The sequence below is a fragment of the Gracilinanus agilis genome, chromosome 2 (assembly GCF_016433145.1).
Source record: "Gracilinanus agilis isolate LMUSP501 chromosome 2, AgileGrace, whole genome shotgun sequence".
Lineage (NCBI taxonomy): Eukaryota > Metazoa > Chordata > Mammalia > Didelphimorphia > Didelphidae > Gracilinanus > Gracilinanus agilis.
In genome coordinates, this window is record NC_058131.1 from 429922174 (window position 1) to 429934003 (window position 11830).

Consider the following 11830-nt stretch of genomic DNA (forward strand, 5'->3'; position numbering starts at 1 on the left):
CTTGCTGGTGATGAACAATTACACTTACTCCCAAAATGAACTTGGAGCCTTAGAGGGATTGAGGAAGCAGAACTTATTAGGGTAGAAAAGTAAGAGGAAAAGCATTTTCTCCTCTTTCCTAAAGAGGGGAAACAAACCAGTGTTGCACAGTGCTCCTTACCACAGACAGAAATGAAATGTTGGGGGGAAAAAAAGTCCTTTCTTTCCTTCCCTTGCAGGGTCTGCTTCATATTTTATACCACAACCAAGTGTGTAAAAGTCAATTGATCAGTCAACAAACATTTATCAAGTACTAAATTATGTGCCAGGCACTGTGTTAAGCATAGAGAAACAAAAAAGAAAAAAGCCTCTGATCTAAAGCAATTTACGTCCTAAATGGAGAAGAAAACATGTAAATAACTAGGTGTATAACCTCAGAGGGAAGACACCAGCAGCTTAGGAAACTAGGGAAGGCCTCCTGCAAAAGGTGGGATTTGAATTACCTTGAAGAAATCTAGAAAACTAAAAGGCAGAGGTGAGGTGGCAAAGCATTCTGAGTATGGGGGAATTACCAATGCAAAGACATGGAGTGACAATATGAGTGTTGTATGAGAAGGAATGAGTAGGCCAGTGTAGGTAGATTATGGAATACATGGAGGGGAATAAAGTGTTAAGAACATTGGAAAGGTAGGAAAAGCTTATGAAGGTAATAAAGAGCTATAAATGCTGGAGAATTTTATATTTGATCTGGAGGTAATAGGGAGTCATAGGGTCTACTGATTAGGGAAGTGACAAGTTAGACTGGTGGTAGTGGTGGTTACCATTCATACTTAGACAAAAATCATATCATTATGTCAACGTACAGTGTGTCTGACCTTGGCTCATCAGCCCAATATAAGCTTGGAAGGCTCTACCACAGGTCAAACATGAAGTCTATATGAACATTTGAGATGGAGATGTTAACTTGCAGATCTTTTTTTTTCCAAGATGTACACAAAAGTAGCTGAGATTTATTAATAAACTCAAGATAAATAGTCCTCATCACTGGGTTTCTGTCTTTATTACTTTTGCTTTGGTCTTATATAAATCATCTGCAAAATTGAAGGATCTTCTTTTGCCTTTTCCAATTCTAGTTCTCTCTATAGCATGGCACCAGAAACTGCTCCTTTTTTCTTTAAATTTCTTTCCCTGACCTCAATAGTAATTTACTCATCTAGATTCCCTTCTACAACAACAATTACTTCCCTATCTCCTAATTTTGCAGATCATCTTTTGAGCTACTGCAATCTGCTTTGCTCATAGAACACAACACCTTTGATGCCCTACTGGAGAGTCCTGTACCAGTGTCTCCCATTTCTCACAATCAATAGCAAATTTCTTAGTCCTTGAGAGTATCCTTGTGTTGCTTCTTCTGACCTCTGTGCAAGTGTTTGCCTTGTATGAACTCTCCATAAAATAATATTTTAGACAAAGGTACATTTGGCATTCAAAAAATGTGGCCAACCCATTGGAGTTGTCCTCACTGTGATAGAGTTCAAATGCTTGGCAATTCAGGTTGAGAAAGGACTTCAGTGTCCAGTAACTTATCTTGCCAGGTAATCCTTAAAAATCTTACTAAGGCAATTCAAATGGAAGCAGTTCAGTTTCTTGGCATGGCACTGGTACACTGTTCAGGTTTCATAGGCATACAAAGTGAGGTCAATATAACACCTTCCCTTCAGGAGCTTCCCAAACACTGGCAATGCATTCATCAATTTCATCATCTATGTGGACTAGAAAGTATACTGCTAAGGTAAGGGAACTTATCCACAGCACTCAAAATTTCTCCATTTTTTGTAACCAATAGTTTCATGTATAGTACTGGCTTGTGGAGACTCAGAGGTTACATTGAGTGAAAAGAAAGCCATGCAATAACTCTCCCTCAAGTATTGGTTTATCTTTTTCAGTCAAATGATTTATCATCAATGCCAAAGCTGACAAGTCAAACCTCACAGTAGGAAAGTCACTTTGACAACAGAGTGGAAAATGGAATGGAGTAGAGTGAGATATAAGCCTGGAAGACTAATTAGAAGTTTACTGTAATAATACAGGCAAGAAGTGATGAGGTCCTGAACTAGGATTATGGCCGAGTAAAGGAGACAGCTATGAGAGCTGTTATAAAAATAAAAATGATAAGATTTGGAATCAGATTGGATATACGGGATGAGGGAGTTTTGATGAGTCAAGGATGACACTGAGACTGCAAACCTAGGAGATGGGAATGCCTTCTATAGCTGAGAAGAGGGCAAGGTTTGGGGAAGAAAGATGAGTTCTATTTTGAACATGCTGAGTTTAAGATGCCTATGGGACATCCAGTTCAAGACAATGTGGGGCTATAGCACAGGAGAGAAGATGCAGCTGGTTATATACAGATAGGAAATATGTGCATGGAAATAATAAATGACTCCATGAGAGGTGATGCAATCACCAAATAAGATAACAGAGGGAAAAGTGAAGAGACCCTACGATGGAGGCTTGGGAGATAGTCTTCATTACCTAGTGTGAGCTACATGAATAACCAGCAAAGGAGATTAAGAAAGAACAGTCAAACAAGAGAACCAGAGAAAGAAGGGCTATAAAAACTTAAGAGGCAAGAGCATCCAGAATATGATTAACAAGAAAGATTAGGATTAAGAAAATCAAATAAGAAATCCTATAAAATGGCTAACAAATAAACTAAAGCAGATCCAGTTCTTAAATAGATTAAAAAAAAAAAAAAAAAAAAAAAAAAAAAAAAAAAAAAAGGTCTTGTATTTGTTGTGGATAAAGCATTACAATTGGCATCAAAAAGACCTGCATTCAAATTTCCCTTCTCACACTATATTACCAAGAGCAAGTTACAATGTCTCTACATCTCAGCCTCCTCATTTCTAAAATGAGAAATAATTATACTCATAGTGCCTGTCTCATCAGCTTGTTATTTATTATAAGACACAAATGCGATACCTTTACAAATCAAAGTACTATGTAAATGTCAGCTATTATTATTATGCCACAATGCCTGGTAAGGTAGGCAGGAATAGAACTTGGAACTCCTTAATCTAAATACAGACCTTTCTCAACAGTCACAAGGTTTGGGAAACAACTGGAGGATAAAAATGACATATAATCCTGCAACTAGAAGATATCACATTTATATCAAAGTCGATAATTTTGCAAAATCTTGATTGGAGGACCCTAAAGGACAGAATGTTTGCTACATGGGCCTAGTAGAAAGTTTAATATAATACTGACTTTTTTTTAGCATTTATTCCAATATGTCTCATCTAATTCTCGAGGATTGGGTTTGCTATTGTTTGCAAATATATTTCATGCTATCAACATATTAAAAAAAAAACCCTTGCAATTCTATTGGGAAGAAAGAAGGAATAAACTCCAAATGAATATGCAACCTAAATATAAAGTGTCTCATTGTTTTAAAATCTGTCAAGAATAATCACATCATACATTTAATGGGATGAGAATTAACCTGACTAAAGAGATTACAAAAGACAAAATAGAACATTTTTATTACATAAAATTAAAAATAATTTGCAAGAATAATATCATTAAGATTTGATAAGAGAAACTGGAAAAATACAAAAAATATTTTATCAATATTGCCAAATATGGCCATCTAAGAGATATAGAGAGAGAACTGATACAACTACCAAGTGTCATTCCTCAATGGCTCATGTTTAGGATAAGAATAGTTTTTTAAAAATTACAAAGTATAACTGACCATTTGAAATATGCCAGAAAAACTAACATGAAGAATTCAAATTAAAACAACACAGGTTTCATATCACACTCTGCAATAGTTGAAGAAATTGTGGCAAGATATGTGCCCTAACATACTGCAAGTGGAATGAAATTATGAATTAGTCCAACTGCTTTAGATGTCACTTGGAATTATTCAAGAAAAGTGGACAAATTGTCCAGATCCTTTGTTGAAGCAATCCCACTACCGGAAATCTACTTCAAGGACATATCACGATCCCAAGGAAGTCAAATATAGAAAAAAAAGTTAGAGACAATCCAATATAGTTATAAAAAACCCTGTACAATAGCAAAGAACTGGAAATAAAAGAAGTAATCATCAATTAGGGAATGGCTGAAAAACCCTATTGCATATGAATATCATATAATATTATTGTGCAATAATAAATTAAAAGTATGAAGAATTTTGAGAAACATGGGAAGAATTATATGAACACAACAGAAAAAATATAATGAAAAGATATATAACATATAAGGTACTTTATATATATATATACTGTAATGGGGATAATTTGAAGAAAGGTGTGTGGTAAAAGGGGATTTTGAAAGGAAGTTGCTAGGTAGGTAATCTAGGTTATAGGTAGGCTGGAATAAGGAGATTCAGGATATAATATGGGCTGAAGTCAGGGAGTATAACACTGAAGGGAACAAGATCTTCAGGGAGAGGGAGAATTAATCTAAACAGGCAAAGACAGCAGGGCTTATAGACTTGGACTTAGACTTAAACACAAACTGAGGGAGATTGAACTGAAATTAACTACAGGCTTTAGTTAATTTCACAGGAAGGGACTTGTTTTGAAGTTACACCTTCCTTCAAGATGGACACCCAGGCTTCCCTTCAAGCCCAGAGTATGTTGGTTCTTTCCCTCTTCTTCCCTCTCTTAATAACTGACAAATAACTAACAGATCTGTTGAAACACAAAAGGGTTTATTATCTTTAAGGATGATTTGTCAGGAAAGTGGATTGAGGAAGCCCTAACAGTTGTTCATAGGAACCTCAGGTGGGGGGAGGCAGAGATGGAGTCTGAGCAAGGTCCTGCCTTAGCTCAACTCTCAAGGTGCTCTTGATGTCTAAAGGGAATAAAATGATGACTAACCAATTTCTTTAGATAAAATACTGCCAAATTATACTTAAACCCCTCACAGATTTGAACTACTCTCTAATTTACTCTTCTTATTAACTCCACAGACATTTAAGGTAAGGGAAGGAAGGTAGGAAATAATATAGGGAATGAAGATACAAAGGGTTTATCTAAACTAAAAAATTCTTAAATAAATATTTCGAAGCTAGGCTAAATTTCAAATTTCAATTCTTCAAATAGGCAAGGGAGCAGCTCAGCTGGTCTGAAACTCTCTCCACGAGATTCCCCAAACCAACTGACTTCTCTCCCTCAAGATTCCAAACCCCTAACTGATTCCAGAACTCAGCCAAAGCTTGAAAAAACTATCATGACCCCCTCTCTCTGTACTACAATACATAGATGAGATATAAAGGTACATACATATATATAAAATCACTTTGTTGTTCGGTCATTTTAGTCACATCCAACTTTTTGAAGTTTTCTGAGTAAAAATACTGGCGTGACTTGCCTCCTTCTCCAAATGACTTTTATAGATGAGGAACTTAGACAAACAGGGTTAAGTGACTTGTCCAGAGTCACATAGCTAGTAAGTGTCTGAGGCCAGATTTGAACTTACAAAGATGAGACTTCCTCATTCAGGCTCAGCACTTTATCCACTATACATTCTAGCTGCCCAATAACATATAATGTAATACCTACAATAATATAAATTTTAAAAATCACTAACAGATAAATTAAGCACTTAAAAAACCAATAATCATTCTAGAAAAGTGTGCCTCCTTCATCTTGACATCTGCCTTGTTCCTTCATGCCTCTCCCCACTGTGAATAGTGACACTAAACCTGGACCTCAAGTGATCTGCACCCTTTCCCCAAGTTAATACACTCATCTTTGGCACTGTCCTGGGGCTGATGCAGGAATGTTCTGGTAAATGTTTAACAACTGGTTCTCCAAAAAGACATTTTAAAAGTTTAATTTGCATTAGTAACATTTTATCCATAACTTTATTAAACTTAATGATCAACAAAACAATAAACCAAGTCCTGATTTGTAGCATTTGCTGATTTCTGAAAATTGATAAGATGTTCACATGAAAATTTAACAATTAGATTTCTGGTTAGCTGGCTCCAGCCTAGCCCTGACCTGAGCTATCCTAAAAGTGAATTTGAGTGAATAAACAAGTAAGTCAATGAGCCAGTTAAAGAGTGGTCATCTATCAAGAGAAGGACGCAACAGGAAGCGTCAACAGGGCCTACCAAATATAAGCATTTTGCCACCTACCTAAATGCTTACCTTTCTCCTCTATATTCCCCCTAACTTCTACCTCTTAATCTTTGATCAGTAATAAAATCAACGCTATCATTGCCACTGGAAAGATTTTGCTCATAATCTCTGTTAATGCCTCAGATCAAGCTCCCTTGATTGACCCTATTTCCCCCAAGTAGAATTAAGTTTCTTAAAGGCATGGATTGCCTCATTTTCATATTGTATCCCCAGTACCTATCCAGTAACTAGCACAGTGTCTAGTATATAGAAGTTAATAAGTGCTTATTCATTCCCAGAGGTGGAAATTCAGTTTACATACATTATTAGATGGGAGTCACTGTATCATGAAGTTTTGTTTATTTATTTTTTCTTTATTACAAGGAAAAGGTACAATGGGAGGCAAGTTTTTCCCCCCAGAAATGATTGTGCTATAAACTCAAAAGGTAAGCAGAAAGGAAGGGAGAGAGAGATGTAAGAAAGAAAAGGAGAGAGGAAAGTAGGAAAGGAAAAGAGTAAGAGAATGAAGAAATGGATGGAGGAAGGAAGGAGAAGAAAAGATAGGAGACAAGCAATGAGAAAGAAAGGAAAGAAAGAAGTAAGGAAGAATAGAAGGAAGAGAGGAAAGGGAGAAAAAGAAAGAGGAAAGGAAGAAAGAAAGAGAAAGAAGGAAGGAAGGAAGGAAGGAAGGAAGGAAGGAAGGAAGGAAGGAAGGAAGGAAGGAAGGAAGGAAGGAAGGAAGGAAGGAAGGAAAGAAAAAGTCAAATGATCTGAGAGAAACAGATTTCTGAATTAGTTTACACATAGCACAAAACTGATTGGCTAAGAGCTAGTAAAAGAACTTGGTCTTTATATGCCATATATTCAGTTATTTACTTTATTCAGTATTCATACCTTCTGAATGCTAAACAAAGATTGGTAAGATTTGGTCCTTACTATTTCAGAGCTTATTACTTATTTCCTAGATGAACCAACTACACCAATTCTCCATTGCATACAACTACTCCATTCCCTCCCTGTTCCTTCCAAAACAGAATCAGAGGAATAAAACATAGAACTATAGGAAAAACTGGACTCCTACCAGAATTTATTGAGCATATGGCATATACCTATATGAGGATAGGAGATACTAAGTCACAAAAAATGTCATGTGGACTTATGTCCAAATCCTGGCACTGCTACTTATTATATGTATGATCCATGGGAGTTATTTCATTGAACTTCAGTTTTCTCATCTTACAACTGGAATCTCATTTGAATAATAACAAAATGTGTAAGATAATAACTTCCACTCTGAAGTGGATCCTGTGATCCTTGCCCACAAGTAGCTGAAGTTAAAATACACCACATACTCCTTTTATACCTTCCTAATTGACTCATCACAGTGGCTTTTCCCCCAAACCTTTTGACCTGCTCCTCAACTCTCCCATAGCTCCTCCTCCCCAACCCTTCCAGCTGAAAATGTTGCCTCATAATGACAAAATATTGAAGTCATTCACCTGGAGCTCTCTCTTCTCCTCCTCATCTCACATCACTAGGATGTCTTCTGCCCCTTTCCACTTTCATCCCAGTCTCACATAAAGTGGCTCTTCTTGTCAAAACTAACTCCTCTACACATACCATGCCATTCCTATACTCTGTTATCTTTCATCTCTCTGTCTACTAGCTTCTTCCCTTGTTCAGCAATTTCAGTAGTATCTGACTCTTCATGACTCCATTTGGGATTCTCTTGAGAAAAAAAACAATGGGATGGTTTTTCATCATCCAGCTTATTTTACAGATGAGGAAACTGAGGCAAAGTGACTTACACAGTAATCTAGCTAGTGTCTGAGGCCTGATTTGAATTCATCTTCCTGACTTAAAGCACTCTATCCTCTGTGCCATCTAACTGCCCCTTGTTTCTTCTTTACCTCCTACAAACATTCCCATATCTCCCTTATCCTTAAAAACCCCTCAGTTGATCCTTCCCTCTTTTGTGGTTAGACCCCTTAGGAAAGTTGCCTGCAATTGATGACTCCATTCCCTTTCCTCATTCTTTTCACTCTACTTCATCATTTAATTGAAACTACTTTCTCTGAAGTTACCAATGACCCCTTAATTGCCAAATCTAATAAATTCATCCTTTTTTACCTTTCTGTAACCTCTGACATTCGATCACCCTCGTCTCCTTGATATTCCTTTCAGTCTAGGGCTTTTCACCAAAAAAAAAAAAAAATTGTTCTCTTCCTACCTCTGATTGCTTTTTCTTAGTCTCTTTTGCTGGATCTTTATCCAAGACATCTCTGATAGCTATAGGTGCTCCCTAGGGCTATCCATGGCCTTTTTCTCTTACTCCTTATTTTCTTCTCTCTGGTGATCTTTGCCCAAATGCCCTCCATCCAATATGTTTTGGCCCCCTTCTGGTTCCTTAAAATCACTCAAGTTCAACATAATTATTATCTTCAACTTCCCACTATCCTTTACACTTCATATCCAATCAGTTTCCAAGTCTTATCATTTCTACCTCTCTCATATCTTTCCAATTCTCTCCACTAAGTTAAATGGGCAACTAGGTGGCACGGAGGATAGAGGGGCCTAGAGTCAGGAGTACTCAAGTTTAGATCTGCTCTCCTTTGTGATCCTGGGCAAGTCACTTAACCCTCTTTGCCTCAGTTTTTTCACCTGTAAAAAATGAGCTAGAGAAGGAAATTAAAAACCACTTCACTATCTTTACCAAGAAAACCCCAAATGGGATTATAGTCAGACACTGAATCACTTAATAACAACTCTCCACCAAGAGTCACCACTTTAGTTCAGGTCCTTATCTGGACTATTACAATAGTTGACCAGTTGATCTCTCTGACTCATCTCTCCTCTCCCAAATCTTCTGAAGTAATTTTCCTATAACACAGGTTTCTCCCCTCCTTAGACTCCAGTAGCTCCCAATTAAGCCTAGGATAAAATGTTATTTCATCTCATGCTTTTTAGATTTCTATTTTTTATGTTGCAATGTATGCTAATACAGTAATTATATACTGCTTTATGGTATCTAGATAGGTAGATGTGCTTAAGGACCTCTTCTTATTGAGCTTTTGTTAGGGTTTTAAGTCTCCTGGCAAATACTTTTTTGAAAGCAAGCTGTTATTTAGGGACACTCCCATCCCTGGCCAAGAATCCATCATTTCCAAGTATCAAGCAATGGTCCATAAAAGGACTAAGCATTGCCTTAGATCAGTGATTCCCAAAGTGGGTGCCACCGCCCCCTGGTGGGTGCTGCATCGATCCAGGGGAAGCGGTGATGGTCACAGGTGCATTTGCAAAAGGAGATCCCTTCGACTTATCCTGAAATATGGGCTGTAATTCAAAAGTTAATTGCATTTCCTTCATCATATTTAGTGGAACCCACATGGATTCAGTGTGGTAATCAATTTATTAACAAAAAAAAAAAAGAAATCAATTGCAAATAGTCAGTCATGGTGATTTAAGATTACTGCTGAGGAAAATAGAGCCAAGGATTACTAATCTAGTAGCAGCACACCAGGTTCATCCTTCTCATTAAGATGATTTCAAATGTTTTAACTTTTTTTGTATTACATTCTATTCTGAGTCCAATAAATAATTTCATAATTTCAAAGTTCAATGTTTCTAATTTACACCTTTCTTTACTATATTTTACAAAAAAGGTAGAAACATTAATACATTTATCTTTCCTATTAATTGCTATTAAATTTTTTTTAATTAATTTCCAAGGGGCACTAAGTAATATTTTTTCTGGAAAGGGGGCAGTAGACCAAAAAAGTTTGGGAACCACTGCCTTAGGTGATTCAGTGTACTGGGAGTCAGACCCAGAGAAGGGAGGCCTGCATCCAAATCTGGCCTTAGACACTTCGGAATAGCTGTGTGACCCTGGGCAAGTCACTCAAGTCACTTGGCCCCCATTGCCTAGCCCTTACCACTCTTCTGCCTTGCAACTAATATACAGTATTGATTCTAAGATAGAATGTAAGGGTTATTAAAAAAAAAAAGATTGTATTTATTAGTTGCCTACTATGTGCCTGGCACTGGGCTAAGTATTTTACAAATATTATCTCATTTGATCCTCACAACAATCTTAGGAGATAGGTGCTGTTATCTCTATTTTATAGTTTAGGAAACTAAGATAGAGACTGAGTAACACCCCGAGGTGACACAGCTATTAAGTAACTAAGGCTGCACTTGAATTCAGGGCTTCTTGACCCCAGGCCTCGTGCTCTATCCACCTACTTCTCTCTCAATTCAAAATTTTGTACTCCATGTCTTAGCCAATTCACTTTTCTGAATTGCTTCTCTCTTTTGAAGCCTTTGCCTTTGACCAACAGCAAAAAGATTCTGTGAACATAAGGTCATTTCTTAGCCAAAATGTAATTCATATTCCTTGGCAATTATCTCATTTTTCTGGTCATATCATTTCTGCCAACATAAATGATTAGCAATTAGTCATCAGGTTTGACAAGATTTAAGGGATTTTCTAGGGCAGCTAGGTGGTACAGTGGACAGAGTGCTGGGCCTAGAGTCAGGAAGTCCAAATCTGGCCTCAGACATTTCCTGTGTGACCCTGGGCAAGTTACCTCTGTTAGCCTCAGTTTTCTCATCTGTAAAATGAGCGGGAGAAGGAAAATGGCAAACTACTTCAGTATCTTTCCCAAGAAAACCCAAATGAGGTCAGTCAACTATGATGAAATGACTAAACAACAAAGAGGTTTTTGTTACACTCTGGATATATGTCCCTGGAAGACAGATCTATTATTTTTATAACATCCACTGGACCCCTTAAATCTGGTCTCTGATTCTATGATTCTATTGACTCTCCTCCCAAAATGCTGCCAATTACCTTTCAGTTATTAAATCCTTACCCCTTCTGACCTTTACAATTCTCTATACTACGGAATACACACTTTACCTTTTACTTTCTCTTGATTCATTTCCATTACACTATTCTCCCTGTGTGAACACTCCTTTTAAATCTTTGCTAGGTCAACATCCACCTCTTACTGTTCTAAGCATGAATATCCCCAAGACTGTGCAAGCCTTTTTTTCTTTCCTTCCTCATACTCTTTCCCCTAGAGATCTCGTCTGTTCTCCTGGGTTAAATTATTACCTATAAGCAGATGACTGAATCCCTGATTTACATACCCATTCTTAATCATGAACTCACCCAATGGCAATTCTCTCCTGAACTCAACTTGTATCTCCACGTACCTGCTGGATAGATCCACCTGGATGTCCCAAACCGATTCATCTTCTCCCCTAAACTAACATCTCCCAGTTTCCCAATTTTTCTCAGTTTTCTAATTTTTTTTATGCCACTCTTACCTTTAGTCACTACACTATCACAAGCCACAGTCATCTTATGGCTCTCTTCTCTTTCATCCCATGGATTCAACCAATTGCCTAGGCTTGTCCGTTCTACTTCCATCAATATCCTTTCTACTCACATTACCACTACCCTAGTTCCTACAGTTGGGCAGCTAGGTGGCAAAGTAGATAGAATGCCAGGGCCTGAAGTCAGGAAAAGTCTTTTCCAGAAGTTCAAGTCTGGTCACTTAACCCTTTTTGCCTTGGTCTCCTCATCTGTAAAATGAACTGAAGAAGAAAACAGCAAACCAGTGTAGTATCTTTGCCAAGAAAACCCCAAATGGAATCAGGAAGAATAAAAAATAATTAAACAACAAAAAATTCCTGCCCTAATT